Genomic DNA, 16,843 nt, shown 5'->3' on the forward strand with positions numbered 1-16,843 from the left:
AACTATAACGATAACTATATTAGCATCCAAAACATTATAACAACGCATTATAACATTCGGTTTATTAAAAACACGCACTGCAGTTATATCGTCTGCCTATTTAAATGCTCAAGCTCTTTAAGTGTGGATTCTGATTGGCTGCCAATGTTTTATTGTTCATCATCTACAAAAAAGCAGTCTGAAAGTGTCCATACATTGCAAGTCAATTGCTCACTGACCTTCATTTTACGCACAAAATCTGTTTGGAATGACATAAGAGTGAACTTCAAGAGAGCAAACATGCATCTGTGTTGTACTTCATTCAAGTTGTTTCTTATTCTCTTGATTTTTTTTTTTTTTTTTTTTTTTTTTTTTTTACTTTTTCTCTCTTTATATATGTTAATTTCTTAATATTCATATATATATATATATATATATATATATATATATATATATATATATATATATATATATATATATATATATGCAATATTCACTATTTATTTTTCATGTTATATTATAGGCTACTGTTTAATCTTATGTTGTGTCGTCTTCCTAAGTTAAAGATTAGAGGATGTCTCAATCTCAAGGTTTTCAGCATCACAGGACGATGTTGTGTAGTCTTCATTTTTTTATAGTGATAAAGTCAAGAGGAAAAACACATTTACATCAAACTGGAGTTAATAGTGTACTTGGGAAAAGTCATATTGTGTAAAACACTGATGTATTTAAAGACACACACACACACCAGCACCCACCTCCAAACATGTCTGAAGGCAGTGAAATAGTCTGTACCATCTGTTACTGTTTGAGAGGATATTACAGCAGAGTGAGTCAGAGTCAAAAGCTCTAGAAGAGTGTAATGGGTGTCATCAGCTCCAGCGCTTTGTACTGCATCTTTATTCTTCCCTGCACATCACAGAAAACAGAACAGCCTTTTGGTTGACTGTACATGTCATGGACAGTCACTCTTATCCCACAGGCAGTTCAAGTACACACACAGGGAAATGGCAGAGCATTATAGAGCAAGGAAACATAAACAGAGTTAATATCTCTGACCTTCGCCATCCACTGGAAAGAAGTGTGACCAGTGAGGTCTTGTGATACAGGTGACACAGTAAATAAGACTACTTAATCACTGATGCCACACCTGTCATGTCTGTCTCAATCTGCCACACCTCATTAAAAAACAGGATGTGTCATCAGGTTTTGGTAGCATGGCCATATAAATCACAAGCCTTGTAGAGCTTCTTGATGATTCTCATGAATAATAATCGCCCTCAAGCCTGCAGCTCTCAGTATAACCACTGCCTGATGGTGACTCTGGGGGGAGAGCTGTTGTGGTGTTTGGAGCACACTGTCCTTCCCTGGGGTATCTGGGAAAAAAAAAAAAAACATCACAGAATTGGTCAATTAACTCATTCCCGGTCCAGTTTTTGGCAGAGAAGAGCCATTCCCTTGCAACTCCATCATTCTCTCCAACCACCCTTGCCAGAATTGGTTAAATTTCTCAATAAGTACATTTACATGCAAGCTGGTGGTTTTTTGAGTTGCCAAGCTACAAATCTTCAAGAATAAATGAAACAATGCATTGAATATTGAAAGGATTACATAAACAATCGCAAATCACCTCTCTACATCTTTTGAAGCTAAGTATAACATTTCGTAAGCAAGGCACACAAACTAGGAATATTTTAAACAGTCAACTTTAATGATGAACGCAGGAAATCGTTAGAAGAACACAAGGAAATAAACAACACGTTACGTAAACAATAACCGACAAAGGACTGAACTGAACAGGGAGTATACAGGAGATAACTATGAACTAAATAAGATAATTATAAGTAACCATAGAAACAAACAGGGACATAATCAGAAAACAAGGAAACAGAAACTAAACAGGGCAAAGAAACAGGAACTAAGGAAAACAAAACAGAACATCAAAATAAGAGTCCATAAGCATGACATTACCATTCAAAACATAGAAAGAAATGTATTTGATCAAAAATACAGTAAAACTGTAATATTGTGAAATATGATTAAAATTTTAAAAAACAGTATTCAGTCTTCTTCTAGTCTTCAGTGTTACATGATCATTCAGAAGTCATTCTAATATGCTGATTTCGTGCTCAAGAAACATTTCTTATTATATTGAAAACAGTTGTGCTGCTTAAGATTTTTGTGAAAACCATGATACATTTTTCAGGATTCATTAATGAATAGATAGTTCAAAAGAACAATTTATTTAAAATAGAAATCTTTTGTGACATTGTACTGTCACTTTTGATCAATTTAATGCATCCTTGCTAAATAAAAATATTAATTTCTTTCTAAAAAAACAAAAAAAAACAAAAAAACTTACTGAGGGTGCATGGACAAAGCCAAGCTACAATCAGATTATTCAGGTCTGTTAGTCTAACTTTACAAAAAAAAACAGGGCTGCATTTCTCAAAAGCACTGTAAGCAAAGTTGATCATACAGACCGTTAATGCCAATGGTTTATTTACTTAGACTTACAATGCTTTTCAGAAACACAGCCCAGAATTATACAATTTCAAACTTTAACGTGCATGTAAAAGCAGTAAATGAGTGGTAGAAGAGTGCTGGTGGAGTATAGAGTATATGTGCCATTCTTGGCACTTATGCCCATTTTATGTGCTACAGAATTGGGATGGGTTAAATGATGAAATGGCAAGATGTAGGCCTAGTTGCCTTGACAAGATTTTATTGGCTGAACCAGAGACTTTGCATTTAGTGAATAAATAAATTCAAATGGCTAAACAAGTAGTGTTAGTGAGGACTATTAAGTTGTTGAGAGCACAAAAACATCTAAAAGCATCTTGATTTTTTTTTAACTATTATATTTTTACTGTGTGGCCTACAATGTCTAAGAGTATTTTACATAGGATCTAGTCTTGATAGATTGGGCACTATAATACATGTCAACTCTTGTTTCTCTCTCTAGATTGGCTTTCATTTAATGATGTTTGGAAAACTGAATCAGCTGATGTTGGAAGTGCCAAAATTTTGCCAGCTGAAAGAGAAAACAGGCCAAAAACAGACACATAACTTCAGTAGATTGTATAACATTACATTTTGGCATGCAGAAAGCATACAAAATCATCCAGGTTTAGTCATATTGATGATGATATCTTGCCAGAATGAGCCCATGTTTCCAATTTGATGAGACGTGCACAGAGAAATCCAGTTAAATGAAGTCGTGTGCATGACTTCAACAATTTCACTTAAGACATTGCAGTCAAAAATCAAACATGAATTCAGTTTACGTTTACTTTTCCTAATTGTGTTTGTTTAAAGTCAATATTACACTGATCAACAACACTAACACATGCATATCTACTGTCATGCTTAGGCTTGGACACAATGACCAGAACTGAGGTAAAACTCGAACAGGTAGGTTTATTTGCAGATACGGCAGGAACACAATGCATAAACAGGTAAATGATGATACTTGATATCGTTAGCAGATGAAAGACTTGTATTGTTAACTTTGAGTCTGACAGAATCGTTGGAGCACACACACACAAGGGAACAATGTTAAGACGAGGGATGACTGGAAGACAACTTGGATGACTAGAGATAGAAGTAGATAGCAAGGTAGTCAAGAACATAAAGCAGGTAAATAGTCTTATCAGATGAGGTCAGACCATGACTGAGGGAGTGTGTGTGCTCTATATAATGCTGATGATGAAGGATAGATGAGTTCCAGGTGCGTGGTTAGGTGGCAAAGAGGATGATGGGAAATGCAGTCTGTGACATTACTCCCCCCCTCCTGTACGGCAGCTCCCGACACTGTGACAGGAGAGGGCTTACAGAACAGTCCAAGGCAGAGTGGGGGGAGGGAGGAGCCAGGGAGGAGATAGAGAAGTGAGGGTCCATAATGTGATACAGAGCATTGCTAAGATGAAGGCTCACAGTGGAACCAATGGAGGGAAGAGCCAAGGTGGAGCCAGGAGCCTGTCCGACTGCGGTGGAGCTAAGGAGCTACCTGTGGAGCTGAGGAGCCAAAGATCCTGGTTGATGGACTAGAGGGCCGAGGCATAATCACAGGCTTGCAGAAACGGGGCTCGGCAGACCGGGGCTGAGACAGTAGGGGTGAGGACAACGGTGGAGCCAGAGGGAAGGATTAGCCCTGTGGAGCCTAAAGGGTGGAGGGATGAGGCATAGCCGGAAGACCAGAAGTCCGTGGCACAACCGGGGGATGACTGGCCAAGGTGGAGCCTGAGGGATGAGGGACCACGGTGGAGCCAAAGGAGTGGTGAGCCAAGGTGGAGCCGATGGGTCGGAGGGCCGAGGTGAAGTCTGGGGCTCGGAGGCTAGAGGTGGGGCTGACGGATCCACACACCAAGGTGGAGCTGACAACTGGGTAGCCCAAGGCAGATCCTTGCAGCACGGTGTAACCACTGGATGAGCCGAGGTGCTGAAGGGAGACAGTGGAGGTGAGGCAGAGGAACTGCTGTCTTTGGCAGCGGAAGAGGGAGAGGCTGGTCAGCGACAACTTGGAGCTGGGCTTGACCAGTGACAACTTAGAGCTGGGCAGAGCCAATGGCGACAAAAACAACTTGGGACTGGACGTGACCAATGGTGGCAACAGGGCTTGAATGTAGGAGGCAATCAGGGAATCAAGGAGTTCACAGGAGGTCAAACTTCAGGGGCATGAGGATAAGTGGAACTCCACTCCATGACGTGAACTCCACCAGCATTCCCTCAGGGATGAACATCAATACTGGCTCACAGACATGGTCAGACTTGGCAGGCTTTGGCTCTGGTTCTGCGGTGGGCTCTGACTTGTGGTTCTTGGTGGGCTTTGGAGCTGGCTCTAGGTTTGTGGCAGGTATTAGGAGTGAGGAAAAACTAGGGAGGAGATCCGAGGCAGGTGAGGTCACTGGAGCGAGGACAACTGTTGACTGGATGGTGGGAGTGGGAAGGTCATTTTCTATATCTCCAAACGTGAAAAACGAGCCAATCAGCCACAGCGCATAATCCATGTACTGTGCCAGCGTGCAGGTAATAGATCCTGCTGGTTGTCATCGAAACAGGTGGTCATCCAGCCCACTCCAAAAACGTCTTTAGAGTGCCGTTGCTCCAGGACACCAGGTGGCAGAGCTCGAGGAACTCCTCCATGTTGCCTTCCAGGGGGTGGCCATCTTGTGAAAGGGAAAGGAGATCATCTTCGGGGGAGTGATTGGAAAATCCTGTTGTGCTCATCTTGTTTGGTATGACCTTCTTCACGCTCAGGCTTGGACACAATGACCAGAACTGAGGTCAAACTCAAACAGGTAGGTTTATTTGCAGATATTGCAGGAACACAATGATGATACTTGATATCATTAGCAGATGATAACTTGTATTGTTAATTTTGAGTCTTTGTCTTGCGTGGGAAGATGTTTTAGTTTGGGGGCGCTGTGAGTGTTGGGGTGTTTGTTTAAACAGCATACGCACTGGGACATTTGACATCACATTTCTGACATTATCGATAACCTACTGCTTGCAATCGTAATGCAATGGACCAATCTACCAGAGGTAAATTAAGCCTTTAAATTATTGAGCTGTTGTTAACAAGGTCATATAAAATAAAAGTGCCTGCACAGTGCCTACCTTACAGAACACCAAAGGTGGACTTGCGCTTGAGTAGGATTATCTCTTTGAGTGCCAGTTTCAAGAATTATGATAAGCTAATTCCATTTCGAGAAAGAAAACATCACATGCAAAATGAATCCTATTTAGAAAGAATTAGATTTATAGCTCACGTATAATTTACATTTAAAGTGTTTTACAAATAAATTACTAAATGCTAAAAATGAATAAACGTAAATGAACATAAATTTGCTTTGCATTTACAATTCTGTGAAAACAAGGGGTGTTGTACTTCCCCTGCATCAGGAAGTGGCATCAGACAAGGTCAGACCATGCCTGCGTCTCAATTTGCATACTATCCTAAATAGTATGTGACATTAGTAATATTCAATACTATTTGGCGCAGTTAGGGTGGATAGTATGCACATTGGGATGCAGGGCAAGACCTAGGGAGTGTTTGTGCTCTATATCAGGGGTGATGAGCCTCAGTCCTGCAGATTTTAGCTCCAACGCTGATAAAAACTCACCTGCCTATTAGCTTTCTAGCAACCCTTCAGGCCATGATTAGCTTGTTCAGGTGTGTTTGATTATGGTTGAAGCTGAACCAGAAGCTGTGTCTCATTTCGAAGGTTGCATCCTCCGGAGGTCGCATTCGAAGGTTGCATACGTCATTGAGGCTGTATCGTTTCAGAAAAGTAAGTAGGACTCTCCGAACGCGTCCTTCTTTCACAGGAATTCGGAGGATGCATGAGGTGTATCCTTCACTGCTGCAGATAGCCCACAATTCTTTGCGTCGCTGTTAACAACCGTCATTTATTTGAAAAATAAATAAATAAATGGCGGCGTCATCAAATGTACATACAAGCGAAGATGTGTTTAAATGTAAGTAGTTTCATGCTTGTTTTTGTTTTAAACTTTGTTCTTCCTAATATCCTCCTCTTTTGTCTCTCTAACAGATATATGTTGTACATAAGCCAGCTCCTCAAGCAAAACCAAAATAAAAGAAGTAAATACATTTTATTTTCAAATTACATACAAATTTATTAATAATTTTCATTCATTTGCTGAGAGCGCAACAAGGCTGCCGTGAACGCGTTGGCATAGCAATGATATACTTCCTGTTTCCTTTCCTGCCTGTGTGTCCTATGAAGGATGTCTCGTTTAATTCTGGATAAGGACACTCCATATACCACCGCATCCTTCACAGGATTTGTCCTCTTGAGGATGCAGCCTTTGAAATTAAATTAAATGAGACACAGCTGTCGATTGTTTAATATAGGGAGATGAGAGGGTCTATATCTCTTACCATTGGAGAAAGCGTAACGGCTAACTTAATCACGTGCGGCACCTCTCAGCCTATCGTGTAACGGCAGTGACGTTAGTGCCCGCCGTTCAAAGCTCTTTCCCTGTGTACCACCAGAGCCGGCGCATTAGCATTAGCCATTACGCTTTTTTGGCTAAAGGTTGCAGGCTTGCCTTCCAGTGGTTTTGGTTGAACTCTGCAGGACTGTGGCTCTCCAGGACCGATGTTAACCACCCCTGCTCTATATAGTACTGGTAATGAAGGCTAGATGAATTCCAGGTGTGCGTGGTTAGGTGCCAGGGAGGATGAAGGGAAATGCAGTCTGTGACAACTACACTTTTTACAATATAGTTGTCAATTTAAAGCAGCTTCTATTTACACTAAATGTAGAAAATGTTAGATGTTATTAACACTCACTGTAAATAGTGGTAGACACTATTTGCAACACAATAATTGCAACAAACAGCATTTTGTTTACAGCAAGTGCAAAAATAGTGATAGATGCAATACTTAATATTTTATTTGTATTACAAAGTAAAATAGTACTGTAAATACTTGAACAATGAAGGGGGTAGTCAGAAACCTGCATGCCTTTATTTAAACTATATATTACATTTTTTGAAGCCTATATGTTATTGTTAAGTTACACCAGTTGAAGAAAGTTTAAATGTAATCACTAAATTGCTTGATAACATAACATTAAAACAATTCATAGTTAAAGAGTGTTGGTTTCAGCCAAAAATTTTCATTTTGGTGCGCCACTAATTCCGTCTGCTTACATTCATCCAATAGTTTTGTGGGAAGAAGGAAAAGTAAACAAATTTACAGTGAATAACTCCCCTGAGGCACGGAAATGTTACATTTTGTTGGTGAACACTGTGTGCGAAATCTTTGTAGTGTGAAAAATGAGGCCAAGTTTATTCTCTCATCAAGGGAAAACAGATATTAATGTCTGGAGGGATTGAGATAATGACAGTCATTGAACATCATCTGCATGTGATCATTTATTCCCAGCTATACAGGAGCTTTGTGTCGCTTTCAAGGGAGATGCTGAGACACGTTCAGAGGTTTTGACTGCACAAGGGTCAGGCTGACACAATAACCTACAGAGCAGCGGTCATGATGTCTGTGTTCACTTTTTCTTTCTCTCTCTCACTCTCTGATTCGTTCCAACTGGGAAATGTGACCATATTAAGAATGTTGTCAGACACAGGCAAAGACAAGCAAGCTTGACAAATCACACATTACATCACACCCTGCCTTCCAGCGAAAATGTGTGCATATAAAACAATGTGCTCGCAGTAGTTGGTAAACTTTAGTTCATTTTCGGTGAACTAAGAAAGTGCTTTATTGAAAGGGGAAATAAGGAATTACGTTTGATGTCTGAAAACTGAAGTTTTCTTGGTAACACTTTACAATAAGGTTACATTTGTTAACTATAACATGAACTAACAATAGCTAATATTGTTAAAAGCATTTAGGCTGTTAATCTTAGTTAATGTTCATTCCAACATTTACTAATACGTTATTAATGGATTATTTAATGGATCTGAGTTAACATGAATTAACAATGTAAAGTTGTATTTTTGTGAACTTGCATTAACAAAGATTAATAAATACTGGAACAAGCGTATTCATTTGTTAATACATTAAAGTGTTAGCATTTTCTACTTATGTTATAATATAGTGTGAATATTTATGTGTGTGTTATATTCTCTTCATCACCAGCTTACTTGATTCATGAAGTCTTTAAAAGGTAAGCCTACTAAGTAAACTCGGAATCAGAGCCAAAGAATCCCTCATCAATTATCGCTCAGTACTTTCCTGCCAATTCGTTCTCGTTTTCTTTCTCATTCAAAAGTTGTGTTTGAATGATGACTTATAGCCACAAACCCACTTACAAGTGTAGGCACATGACAGCGCAAAGTCGCACAATTGAACGCAGAGACACACACTTACCCTTTTCCTCTCCACAAACAAAGCCATATATGGTAAGCTGTGTTTGTGGAGGTAAGAGAGACAAGGAGAGCGAGAGAGAAAGAGAGATCTGCTCTCACAGAGAACTAAACAACCCTCCATCATGAAAACCTCTGTGCATAGATTACTTCAGCCACGCCTTGAACAACCCTAAAATCATGATGCTGTGTAAAGACTGTATAAACATTATGACCGGTAGCTGTAATTTTTCCCTTTTGGTGGACTGGTGACTACATGTTACATCACTTGTTTGCACTAAAATAAAGAATGATGACCCCCTGCAGAGTGAGGGCCTTCAGAGCTGCAGTGTGGAAAGAGGTCTGATGTTTGCTGAACAGACGAGGAATGTGATTTTGCACACTCATCTACTCAATGGCAGAATCAAGTAAACTTACCTCATCTGGACATACTGTGGATGCCTACAAGCACTGATATGTCATGGCTGGTGGATATGTTTTGAGAATGGCTTGTAAAGGATTGGTATTTAATACTGACATCAGTGAGCCTAGTTTAAGAAGAATCTGGGAAGCCAGAGCATAATGCATTGTGCTTTTCTAGTCAGTCAATGAATGTTTTGGTATGACAGGTTTTCAAGGCACATACAATCTCAAAAAATGATCTGGAACAGGGTTTCCCAAATTGGGGTTTGTGAGTAATTGATTAAACCATAATAAGTAAAATTTCAATCAGTCTTTCTAAAATAAAAACAATTAAAATCAAACACTTACTAAAAAAGCTGAAATACTTTATTTGTCTACATGCATGTATTATGACCATTAGACCAACATCAGAGAACTGTAAACATGGAAATGTTAAAGTATTTAAATATTAACTTAAAACGGAGGAGGGTGTCTCAAGTAATTAAATTAAAGGATTAGTCCACTTTTAAATACACTTTTCCTTATAAATTTACTCACCCCCATGTCATCCAAGATGTTCATGTCTTTCTTTCGTCAGTCGAAAAAGAAATGAAGGTTTTTGAGGAAAACATTCCAGGATTATTCTCCTTACAGTGGATTTCAATGGCTACCAACAGGTTGAAGGTCAAAATTACAGTTTCAGTGCAGCTTCAAGGGCTTTAAACGATACCAGATGAGTAATAAGGGTCTTATCTAGCGAATTGATCGGTCATTTTCGAAAAAAATACAACCGTTTATTAGGGCTGTAACGATATGCGATATGAAACCGAAATCGCGATACGCAGGTCCACGAACCTGTATCGCGATGTGAGAAGGCAGAATCGCGACACACCCCTTCCAACTCCCAGAGTTATCCTTCCTGTCCAGATCCAATGCTACCACATTTTTTAAATTACTATAAGTATTAGGGGTGTAACGATTTATCGTAAATGGTGTGTCTCAATCAGCTCTCTAGTTCAGTAAGTGTTTCGGGCACACATTGAATCTTGCAAGCAGGTTTAAACGTTTCTCATGTCAGTCTCTTGCATGGTCGCGTGAGAAACGTCGTGGCTTTCTTTCACCGCAGTGCACAGCAACGGCTGTGCTCACAGAAAAGCAAAAGACGCTTGCGATGCTTTGCTTTAAGAAGTTCTGTGGGGCCGTTCACATATTGCGTCTTTCCGCGTGCAAGTCAGTTATTATTTTCAAATGTAGCCGCGCGGCAGACGCGCTCATAAAGGGATCAACGCGGTCGCGACGCGCGTGCAATTCTCAACTTCTCAGAATGCCGCAAGCGCACCGCAGGTCGTGTGACAAGAATCAACCGATCAGCTATGGCCTTTCCGTAACAAAACATCAAAAGCTCAGCCGAACAGCTGATCATAGCTGTACATGGTGGTTTTTATATCTTATCTCCATCAATATATCTCGTAGTAAAACTAATGCAAGGGCTAGAAATCATTTATCCTTTGCAGAAACATCCTGATCCTCTTAGAGAGCTCAGTTCATGGTTGCATAGCAACGACCGACGCCACGGGAGCGCAAGCGCTTTGGAAAGAAGGAGAAGCGGTGCGGCCGCGCTTTCCACGCGTTTTTAGACGCGATATGTGAACGGCCCCTATTCATAATTCTAAGTTCATGTTAAATTTAACATTTTTTTTCAGTGACAGACAGCCCTATTCAACTGTTAATTTGAATACAGAAGGTTTTTATTAAAATTTTATATTTATTTATTTTATTGAAATGTGATCTTGTATGTACAACAAGGAAAATTATTGAAATTTGTTCATGTTTTTTTAATAAATCTTGTTTGAATTTCAGTTTCATTTTGTTCAAAATATCGTGATACGTATCGTATCGTGAACTCCGTATCGAGATACGTATCGTATCGTGACCTGAGCGTATCGTTACACCACTACCGTTTATGCTTTATAAACTTTCTGCTTCCGCATTCTTCATAACGCTTACGCTGAATGTCCTACACATTCCCTATTCAAGTTACGGAAAAAAACAAAACTGGCGCCGCGTTCGTTCCGTAAGTAGAATAGGGAAGGCGTAGAACATTCAGCGTAAGCGTTATGAAGAATGCGGAAGCAGAAAGTACGTTCAAGGCGATATTTTGTTTATAAAGCATAAACGGTTGTATTTTTTTCGAAAATAACCGATCGATTCGCTAGATAAACCCTTATTACTCATCTGGTATCGTTTAAAGCCCTTGAAGCTGCACTGAAACTGTCATTTTGACCTTCAATCTGTTGGTAGCCATTGAAATCCACTGTAAGGAGAAAAATTCCTGGAATGTTTTCCTCAAAAACCTTCATTTCTTTTCGACTGACGAAAGAAAGATATGAACATCTTGGATGACATGGGGGTGAGTAAATTTATCAGGAAAAGTGTATTCAAAAGTGGACTAATCCTTTAAGTCAAAGGAATTCGACTGACAAAACAATTTGGGAATCCCTGAATGAGAAAAAAATTCAAGTGAGCTTTAACTTATTTATAAAATATATTTTAATATTTTGTGAATATTTGATTACTACAATGCTTATTTCTCAGTAGAAATAAAATAATGACTAATTATTTAATCAAGCAATATCACACAAGTTACAGTACAGTTAAAGGTATATTTCAAGTATAAAAACTAATACCTAAATAGGAACATAATATACTTAAATTTCAAAAATAAACTATAAGTATGATGTTAAGGTCACTTAACTGTCCTAAGTAGTATTGAAATAGTACACGTACAAGTACTAGTACTAGTACTATTGATATTAGTATACTTACCACATAAAGTATACTAAAATATACTTGAGCTTTGCTTAAGTATACTTTAAATGAACTTAAAGTATACTTATTTTTTGTAAGGGTATTGCATCTCTGAGTAACACAGTAGTGGTGTTTCATTTCTAAATAATCAGTGTATTTGAATGATTCAGCTGAGTGAATGATTCAATGTATAAATGAATAAATGAATTAATATAATAATAATTTCTCGCTATTAATATTATCAAAAGTGGAAGAAGTTGGTAAAAAACATACATTTACACTTAAACTAACAACCAGCTGCAACTTTCAGAAACAATATTTACTTTTTAGCTCAACTGTCATGGAGTGGCTCACACAGGATTGTGGGATAGCAAAAGCAGTGAAGGATACATCTATGCTGCCTTCAAAATCGATCAAATGAAGGTATCTTAGGAGACAGGAAGTGAAGCTAACATTGGATTTGGACGTGCCGTGATGCCTTCCTACCTTGGAATGCATTCTCCGAAGGCAGCATTTTAAACCTTTCGAACAGCGCCAGACATTTTGTTCCGTTACTAAATGAATCATTGTTTTTTTAAACAAATAGGTTGAGTGAATGATTCAGTGATTTACTCAAAAAGACAGACATTTGATTTCCCAGTGAACAAATTGGTTGAATTAATGATTCAATGACTCACTCATAAATACAGTCACTTGTTGTCACCTACTTTGTAAGGTTGTAACGTGCAGAAAGAGTCGCTGAAAATCCCCACCAGTAATACACAGACTGATAGTCTGTCTGTAACGAGCAAACACAGACAAGCAAAGTGATACAAACAGTGAAACATCCCACTGTTGTTGAACTGTATACTACTGAAATGCTTTAGCCCAAAAAAAGGGGAAAAAAGAAGAGGACTAGATCTGGTATATAATAATCAATAATTGAATCATTAATTTGAAGTGTGAATATATATATATATATTTCTTTAAAAAATTATTTCTATGCCCTTGGTATTAGAAATAAATTGTGTAGAAAATTGGGTTCAGTAAACTGTGAGGCCCTGCAAAGCTAATTTTAGAGCCTCAAGACCCCTATCCATATTCACTGCTTCTTCACATCATGCCTAACTACACATCCAAACCTCATAGGAATAACAAAAATATCCTCCCTATGCTGCTTCACTTGCACACACGCTTTCTTAATCAGAAACAGCATCAACAAATCATCAACTGCAAAAAAAGTACATGGACCAAAATAAAAGCCATGATCTCTGTTAATGCTTGCGCATCAGCACCAGCTATTGTATTTGAGAATATTATGTCCTCAAAAGTGTGAGAAATGGAGTGAGAAAAAAAGAACAAGCAAAAAAAAGGAGGGGGGGGGGGGGATTCAGAGAGAGACAGGGAGTGTGTGTCGGCAACCTTATCCTTATTTGGGAGGAGGAATGTGGAAAAGGTCGAGAACATAGCTGACTATCAATGACGAATCTCTCATTCTCTCTCTATCTACTTTTTTTTGAGTATATGAGCAACTTTTTATTTAAAAAAAATATATAAATAAAACAAATTAAAAAAAAGATATATATATATATATATATATATATATATATATATATATATATATATATATATATATATATATATATATATATATATCAAAATAAGTTTAAAAATAGATTTTTATATTATAGTTGTATATTATATTTTATAATTATAATAAAGAAAATATGAGATATTATGGATGCTGTTGTGCAAAAGTGTGAAATGGTCTGAGAAAATCTGACATCTGAATTAGTAACTAATAATAGGCTGTATCTGTGCGGATTATGGCCCAATTTAATAATATAACCTCTTATAGAACACACATACGTGCACACATTACGTCACACTGCAGTGAAGCTGCATGAAACAGACACCCTTTTATACCTGCATCTGGACTGAATAACCAAAGCAGATGTTTGAGGCAGATAAATAATGATGTCACTTTTGAGTGGAAGATGGCAGTGCTGGCAGTGTTTGTTTATCTGGTTCACCACATGTGGACCTCAGACTGTCTGCCCCCCATCAGCAGGCTCTGCTCATGTGTGTTTGAGAGCCTATGAGAGTGAGAAACTGCAATTTAGAAATTAGACTGCAAATTAAACTGTCTGAACAAGAATCCAGACAGCTTGTCTTCCAGCACTGTATCCATTCCATCCGAAAGCAGGAGGATGATGTGTTAAAAAAATGACAGGTATCAATCTACATGTGCATCATGGAGGATTATGCCTACTAAACAAGTAAGGCTACTTTATAAAGGGAACATTGACTGCAAGACTGTGCAGAACAGACATGCCTGTTATGTGTCAAATCATTGTGCAATGAGCAGTAACCCTTGGCTCAGCTGTCTAAATTTCACAATTTCAATTCCAAACACCAAGATCCAGGTTACAATGGAGAGCAATGCTTGTTCTTTGTTCTTTGTCTTTTAGGTGTGTAGATTGTTTCTTTTCATTTAAGACTTTAACCACATATGACACAATTAGCCTACTCAGTACACATCTGCAAATCACAATATACATTTGTGTACACTTTCTATAAATATCTACATACTTTCCATATATTTTGAATCTTGTCCCACTATCCCATTTCAGCTATGTGCACTTTTATTTTAAAATATTTTACTTTTTTTTAATTATTGTTTTACCCTTGTTCATTTTTAAACTATGAAAGTCCATCTCTTTATTAACATTTTTTATTATATTTTACAACTATGATAATGATGACTATAATTATTTTCACACAAATTTAGACAAGGCGAGAATACTTTTTGTGCGCCCAAAAAAAACTAAATAATGACTTTTCAACAATATCTAGTGATGGGCGATTTCAAAACACTGCTTCGAATCTTTTGTTTCAAATCAGCGGTTCGGATCACGTGTCTACTGCCAAACTGCTGAAATCACGTGACTTTGGCGCTCCGAGCAGCTGATTCGAAACAAAAGATTCGAAGCAGTGTTTTGAAATCGCCCATCACTAGATATTGTTGAAAAGTCGTATTTTGTATTTTTGGCGCACAAAAAGTATTCTTGTCACTTTATAATATTAAGGTAGAACCACTGAACTCACATGAACTGATTTAAAATATGTCTTTAGTACCTTTCTGGATCTTGAGAGGTTTGGTGGCTTTGTTCTCAATAGAGGCCTCACTGAGTCATCGGATTTCATCAAAAATATCTTAATTTGTGTTCTGAAGATGAATGAAGGTCTTACGGGTGTGGAACGACATGAGGGTGAATAATAAATGCCATTATTTTCATTTTTGGGTGAACTGACCCTTTAAACATCCAAAAGGGGCAAAAAGTACCCATAACTTAAGAAACCCCCAAATTTATTGTGTATTTATTGTGTTGTTTATATTAAGTATAGTTTTTCCCTGCCATCCCAGTTGAACAAAAAACATGAAGCCTGAAGACTGAGCCCCTTCATACACCCCGTTATGACGTGCTTTTAACTGACCCCGGATGACATCACATGATCTCATGACTATGGTAGTTGACATGTCAGCACAGGTTTACCCCGAGCAGCTCTGGCTTCATACATCAGTACACTGGAGAGGGTGAGGGAGAGGGGAATGCAGGGAATTCTTCTGAGTTTGGTGATTTCTACAGAATGGCAGATGGAAAACTTATGATGTGTCATACTTTAGCTGTGGGCTTTTGTTATTTACAAACTAGTGGTCATCACCCTAGCAACGGATATATTTTCACTTCCTGTTTAAGGTGATGCTATGGTGTAGTATGCCAGCTCATCAAATTTGCCATCATGAAATCTATTTTGTCTTCATAAGGAAATGGAAAAGTCTAGAATAAGAAGTCTCGAAGGAAAAAAATAAATAATATAAATAATATAAAAAAAAAAAAAAAAAAAAAAAAAAATATATATATATATATATATATATATATATATATATATATATATATATATATATTTATATATAACTAGTGCTGTCAAATCACATCTAACATAAAAGTGTGTGTGTGTGTGTCTTAAAAATGATGATGATAATAAAATAGGGTCGACATGTTGATTGAAAAAACATAATGGTTGTATGTGTTATATGTTATATCTGGTTAAATGGTTATATGTTAAAACTAAGGGTTCAACCTCTTTTTCTGACTTTGAGAAATTATTAGATTAAAGGTTTAGTTCACCCAAAAATGAAAATTCTGTCATTTATTACTCACCCTCATGCCGTTCCACACCCGTAAGACCTTCGTTAATCTTCAGAACACAAATTAAGATATTTTTGTTGAAATCCAATGGCTCAGCGAGGCCTGCATAGGGAGCAATGACATTTCCTCTCTCAAGATCCATTAATGTACTAAAAACATATTTAAATCAGTTCATGTGAGTACAGTGGTTAAATATTAATATTATAAAGCGACGAGAAATGTTTTGGTGTGCAAAAGAAACGAAATAACGACTTATATAGTGATGGCCGATTTCAAAACACTGCTTCATGAAGCTTCGAAGCATTATGAATCAGTGTATCGAATCAGCGGTTCGGAGCACCAAAGTCACGTGATTTCAGCAGTTTGGCGGTTTGACACGTGATCCGAATCATGATTCGATACGCTGATTCATAACGCTCCGAAGCTTCCTGAAGCAGTGTTTTGAAATCGGCCATCACTAAATAAGCCGTTATTTCATTTCTTTTGCGCACCAAAAATATTCTCGGCGGTTTATAATATTAATATTGAATCACTGTACTCACATGAACTGATTTAAATATGTTTTTAGTACATTAATGGATCTTGAGAGAGGAAATGTCATTGCTGGCTATGGAGGTCTCACTGAG

The sequence above is a fragment of the Megalobrama amblycephala genome, linkage group LG24 (genome assembly GCF_018812025.1).
Source record: "Megalobrama amblycephala isolate DHTTF-2021 linkage group LG24, ASM1881202v1, whole genome shotgun sequence".
NCBI classification, from domain to species: Eukaryota; Metazoa; Chordata; class Actinopteri; order Cypriniformes; family Xenocyprididae; genus Megalobrama; species Megalobrama amblycephala.